We start from the raw sequence: 6,432 nt of genomic DNA on the forward strand, positions 1-6,432 counted from the left end.
AAAAGCCTGGCTATCGACTTCTGAAGAATCAGCCACTGAAAACCCTATGGAGCACAGTTCTATTCTGACACACATGGGGTCGCCATGAGTTAGAAATGATTCAATGGCAACAGGTTTATGTAGAGGAAAAACACCCAGACATAAGCTGTTGAGTCAGTTCCAACTCATAGGAACCCTATAGGACAGAGCAGAACCATCCCATAGGATTTCCAAGGCTGTAATTCTTGATGGAAACAGATTGCCACATCTTTCTCCTACAGAGTGACTGGTAGCTTTGAACTGTTGACCTTTTGGTTATCAGCCAAGTGCTTAACCACTGTATCACCATGGCTCCTTCAACATGAGCAGGGTTATCTGATATTCAATTTTAAGTCACTTGAGTTGCTCCACTGTGTTCTTAAATCCTTAGCAAAGCCCACTACATCCTCACTTGCTTTAAATGAGTGTTTTGTGGAAATTGAGGAAGGGTTGGAGTTTCTATAGAGCTCTCATGGCGTGTATCAGATGTAGTACCCATAGGCTAATGAGATAATCCAAAAATTGATTAAATGCAGCAGAAATAGGAATTTGGAATCAGTTCGGCTGAAAGCAGCATTGCACGACCAGCATTGTACTGGCTCAGAGTTGAAGAGTTGGCCCTTCAATCAATGATTAATGCTAGAGGCGGGGATGAGATGCTGTCTTCTCAATTTGCACCTGAATGGTCACAAGATATGTTGGTATATGGAGACAATGAAACATCAATCAACCAAACTGCACTGGAATCGAGCACAAGGGGCTGTGCTCTGGAAGAAGAGGAGAAAGAAGAGGAAGAAGAGGAGGAAGAAGAGGAGGAGGAAGAATCAGGTTCCTGAAGGGGGAAACAACCTGAGTGAAACGCATGTCTGAACTGAGACAGGCATGGGAATGGGGCCTGAAAGCAACATGGTACGTCACTCACTGGGCAGGGGCCTCCTCTCTGCTGCTTCATCAATGCTTAGACGCCAGCTGTGTGAGTTGGTGTGCAGGGCTGGTTAAAACCAATAGTGCAGCAGAGCCAAACTGCAGACTCCATTTCTTTAGCATCAGATGTCTTGAGAAAAGCATGAACCTGGATGCAAAAAAAAGGGAAAAGGAAATGCTGTTAAAAAACAACCAAGAAGGAAACTCCAGGAGTCTCAGGGCTAGAGCCTGTGCAGCACTTAGAAGGAGCTACCCTTGAGAAGCAGTGGGGGCCAGGAAAGCAGGGTCAACTGCAAGCCAAAAAACCGGCTCAGCCTGGTGCTGTCAGTCACACTGGCTGTGAGGCCTTAGGTAAGTCACTCACCTCTCTGAGCCAGAAATGAGAGTAATAACCTGGCCTTATACACTTCATAAGGAGCTCTGGTGGTGTAGTGGTTGGTTAAGGCATTTGACTGCCAGCCGGAAGGTCAGTGGTTTGAACTCACCAGCCACTCTGTGGAAGAAAGATGGGACAGCCGGCTTCCGTCAAGATTTACAGCCTTAGAAACCCAATGGGGGTCGCTATGAGTCAGAATCAACTCAATGGCAGTGAGTTGTTTTTTTTTTTTATACACCTCATAGGGTTGTCACAGGGAATGAAAGAAATTAACTTGAAAGTGCATGCTACACTGTACAGGTGATAGATAATAAGACATGCAAGATATTTATAATATTAACCCCCATTCCCCACCCCCATCAGCCAGCAAACAAGAGGAGGTAAGTAGAGAGTAACCTGGGGAGGGTGTTGGCGTGACAATGTGAGGGGAGCCAGTCAGTATTAGAAAAAGACCCAGTTCATGTGAAGAGGATAAGTTGGCCCTTTCTTTCCCTCACCTGCCTCGGACCCTTCCTCCCACACTCACCCACGCTGGGGGTCATCTCAGCTTTTATTTTAAACTGATGAGAGGACAGAGGAGACTGGCACTTGGTATGTTGCAGCCCCAGGGCCAGGCCGAACGGAAGTGGTCAGGGCAGAGTAGGGAATGGGACTCAGAGAGTACTGGGTAGATGGATAGACAGATGAATGATCGAAAGAAAAGGAGAACAAGTGAATAAACAGGTATTGTAAGAATCTAAAATAAATGGACTTCCCATGAGTTACTTAAAAAGAAAAGAAAATCCATGCAGCAGTTCTGCTTTAACACACGGGGTCGCCAGGAGTTGGAGTCAACTTGATGGCAATGAGTTTAGTGTTTTGGGTTAGAATGGGCTTTGTAGCAGATTGTATTTTCCAAAAATGGTCGTGATAATATCTCCCATCCCACATGTTCTTCTTCCATTGTGGCTTTGACACTCTTCTCATCAAAAGGTAGAATATCCCCTTCCTTTGGTCCTGGGTAAACCTCTAAGACTGCTTTGAAGTGACTCCTTTTTTATGACTAAAGTTAGGTCATAAAAATGCCATGCATTTCTGATTTCTTCTCTTGGGACATTCATTGTGGGGGAAGCCAGCTAGCAGCCAGGTAAGTAGTCCCATTGCCCTAAAACCTTCATGCTGTGAGAAAGACCAAACCAGGAGAGATCACATGGAGAAGTTCTGAGATCAAAGGAAGAGAGAGGTGCTTGGCCCTCTCCTAGGTGCTCCAGCCCTCTGCTATTCTATTTGCAGCCAATGTCTGACTATAGCCTCGTGGGGGACCCTGAGCCAGAACTGCACAGCTGAGCCCTCTCCAAATTCCTTAGCTAGGGAATCATGAGAGAAAAGAAAATGATAGCTTTTTTTTTTTTTTTTTTCTTTTTTAACCCTTGAACGCTTGGGATGATTTGTTACGCAGCAATAGATAACCCAGACTGGTTTATGCTTATTTTATTGTCAGTCTTCCTGGACTGTAGTTTGGGAGGACTAGACCTCCTGGGTTTGAATGCCAATGCTGCCACTTGCTAGCTGGGCAAGTGTTTTCTGTTTTCTGCTCTATCCCCAGCACTTAGTCTGAAACATACTAGCTACTCCACAAATATTTGTTGTATAAACGAATGAAAGTTAACAGACCATATCAGCATGAGCATGGTGTTGGAGAAACCAGAGTGGGTGTGGAGGCCCAGAGGAGGCCCCTAACCAGATCGGGGAAGGCTTCCTGGAGGAAGTGATGCTGCTCTGAGTCCCTGGGCACATTAAAGAACATCTGCTCCTCTTCTCTGGGTGCTGATTGTTCATTCTTGGCCCAAATGAGACTTCCTGGCATAGTGTGTGTCCAATAAGGCCCACCCCCATGTCCAATTTTGAGGCCCTTTTCTCTATTCCTGCATCCACTCTCTTTTCTCCCTCCCTTTCTGGGCCTGTGGACTCACTCACCCTGCCTCTTCTGACTCTGGGTCTGGCTGGAGAAAATTAAGTCAATGGAAAGGGAGGAGTTGACAAATAGACTGCTTGGTAATTGAATTTTTTTTTCCCCTCTCTCTCTCTCTCCCTCTCTCTACAGCCCCCAGAGAGCAGGAGGAATTAGCTCTCTAGACAGCGGTTTTCCCTGCTTTAAGGGGCTCTGGTGGTTCTGCATCCCCTTCCCTGCCTACAAGTGGGGAGGAAAGGGTATTGGGTTGGCAAGCAGGAGCCCTCACTGGATCCTCTAGGGCTACGTCTTGTATGGAGGAGGAAACTGAGGCACAGAGAGGGGTGAGATTTACCACATGCACTCAGTGGGTAGAATCTGAGCCAGGACTAAAAAGAAAAGTCCACTGGGGCTCAACCCATGTACTACTGGAAGGAGGTGAGAGCATGCTGGGAAGGATTTGGTGTGTAGCTAGAACATAGGGTTAGGCCAGTTGGAGGAAACCTGGGGCTGCTTTGCCAGGCGGTTGGTTGAGGTTTCCTTGGCTGAGAGGGCTGGGAGTTGGTAGGGTCGCTAGCCTTCTGGGCAGGAGAGACGGAGAGGTGAGCCGGTTGCTGTGTGGGTCCAACTACCTTGCAAGTCTTTCTTCCGGTAGAGCGCAGCTGGGGCCTCCAGCTGGTACTGACCTTGGTAGAGGGGAAGCAGGACTGGTAATAGCCCCGCCTCATTTATGTGGCGCACTGTCTCACCATTCTGAAAAGTGGGGATGGCCGCAAAGCTGGCACGGGATTGCCATGAGTTATGGAGGACAACAGATTCTTAGTAGGCCCTCATCAATAATGTCTGTTATTGCCTCTTGTGGTGATGAAGACACTGAGGCTCCGCGGGGGTCGCCTAGCTAGCAAGTGGCAGCACTGGGATTCAAACCCAGGAGGTCTGGTCCTCCCAAGCCTTCTGCTCATACAGGCTTTTCAGGCTCCGTGGGGAAAGTGGCTGCCAGGGGTGGGGATGCTGAGGCCTGACTGCAGGAGAGAGGTGGGCAGGAGGCGGGCCAGGGCCCAGTCAGCGGTTCTGGGCTTGCCCCCCCTAGGCCCAGCGGGGGTGGGCGCCGCAGCCCCGCCTCGCTGAGCGGTGGCGGCTGCAGGGCTCCGGGAGTGGTTGATTTATTAAGCTAATGTTCTAGCACATTTTCCCCATCCCGTAATGAGCTGTTTCCACCAGGGGATGTCTGCAGAGCGACTGCGGGCTTCCGGCGGCTCCAGGAGGGAGGCAGGGCCGGCTGGCTGGCGGTCTGTGGGGGGCTGGGGGACGTCTGGCTGCCCTGGGAGGGGTGGGGGTTGGGAAGCTGAGGTTGGAAAGTCTGGGTTGAAAAATCACCCCCTAGTGAGGGTGTTTGGGAGAGGAGGTGGGAGGTCCTGTTAAGTGCAGCCTGGAAGAGAAAACCGCTTTCTCCCTGTGCCATCCTGGCCCACCTTCCCACCAGTCCCAAGAGGCCTGAGAGGGAACCCTGACCCCAGAGTTCTAGCCTGACCCCTTCTCTCCTCTTTGCCTTTCCTTAAACTTCTGAGGCGTCTGGTCTCAGCCTGCCTGGTGCCAGTGTGTTATGTATGGCCCCAGAGTTGCCATTTCTGTGGCTTGATGTGAGAGTTTTGACCTTTGTAGTCATATAGATCTGGGTTCAAATCCCAGAGAAGCCATCTTCTAACTGTGACGTTGGGAACCTCTGGCCTCTCTGGGCCTCAGTTTCCCAGTTTTAAATTGGGGGGTAAGAAGTATTTTGCAGGGATGGTTGTGAGGATCAGTTATGACACATGCATGTAGAGCTCAATACAGAGCTATAAAGGCCACCTTGGCTACCAGCCCGCTGACCTTGGGGCCCATGCCATGGGCGCTGTTATCTTGGGACGGGCCCCTACATGTGCAGCAGACACCTCTAGCTGACTCAGCACTTACCTATTGACAAGCCCAAGTATTACCAGCCAGCCAGTTCAGAAGCTTTGCTTTCCTCATGTAGGGCAGAGACAGTGCTTGGTATTTCAGCTTTAAAAGACCTACCTCATCTCTCCTTGCCAAAGTCTCCTCCCCAGAGCCTGGACTCTGTGCTGTATTGGGTGACTTGCTGGGCAATAAAAGGGTTCCTTTTTTTTTCAGTCTTTATTGCTATTTCATTTTAGCACATGCTGGGCACCTAGAAGGTGCTCAGTAAGGGGCAGCGATCACTGCTCTTTATATTAGAGAAGATGCTGTCTCACTAACCCTATCCCATGAAGAGAAGGTAAGATGACTGACACGGGTCTTCTGAGATCGATGGCCCATTACATGATGTGCGAGGCCCACTCTCCTGCCCCAGTAGTTATAATCCCATTTTACAGAGTACAGTGGACATATGTGGCTTAGAAAAGATGGAAACCCAGTCTGCCTGACTCCCAAACCAGTGCTCCTTCCTCTCCTTACTAGACGCCACTGAGGAAGCCTCCTGGTCTTCAGGAGGTCTTCAGAAGAAAAATGAATTCTCTCAGCTTCTTTCTTGAAGGGGTTAACGAGCCTTGGGTTCTGGGTGACAATAAAAATTAGTGGAATCTTTTTAGAAATAGCTAAGTCTGGAGTAGGAGAGGGTTGGAAAGCTCCTCTGGGTACCTGCTCCTCTTTTCTTGGTTTTTGAGCCTCATGAAATTCAGAACTTCCCTGACTCCTCTCAAGAAAACTGAGTCACACTAAAGCATTAATGAGCAAGAAGGGTGAACTGAAGATTTGCTGAAAAGGCTGAGGCGAAGAACTGAAAAAAATTCATGTTAGACATTTCTGTTCTCCCAAGCCCCTAGCATGATATCAGACCTCATATAGCATTGGGCAAATCTGCTTCAAAAGACCTCTTTCAAGTGCTGAAGAGCAAAGATATTTCCTTGAAGACTAAGGTGTGCTTGACACAAGTCATGGTATTTTCAGTCGCCTCATATGCATGTGAAAGCTGGACAGTGAAAAAGGAAGACTGAAGAAGAGTTGATGGTTTTGAGTTGTGGTGTTGGCGAAGAATGCTGAAAGTACCATGGACTGCTAAAAGAACTAATGAATCTGTCCTGGAAGAGGTGCAGCTGGAATGCTCCTTGGAAGCGAGAATGGCCAGACTTCATCTCACCTACTTTGGTCATGTTGTCAGAAGGGACCATTCCCTGGAGAAGGATAT

This window comes from Orycteropus afer, unplaced genomic scaffold, assembly GCF_000298275.1.
Source record: "Orycteropus afer afer isolate SDZICR_OR568_19922 unplaced genomic scaffold, OryAfe1.0 scaffold00145, whole genome shotgun sequence".
Classification (NCBI taxonomy): domain Eukaryota; kingdom Metazoa; phylum Chordata; class Mammalia; order Tubulidentata; family Orycteropodidae; genus Orycteropus; species Orycteropus afer.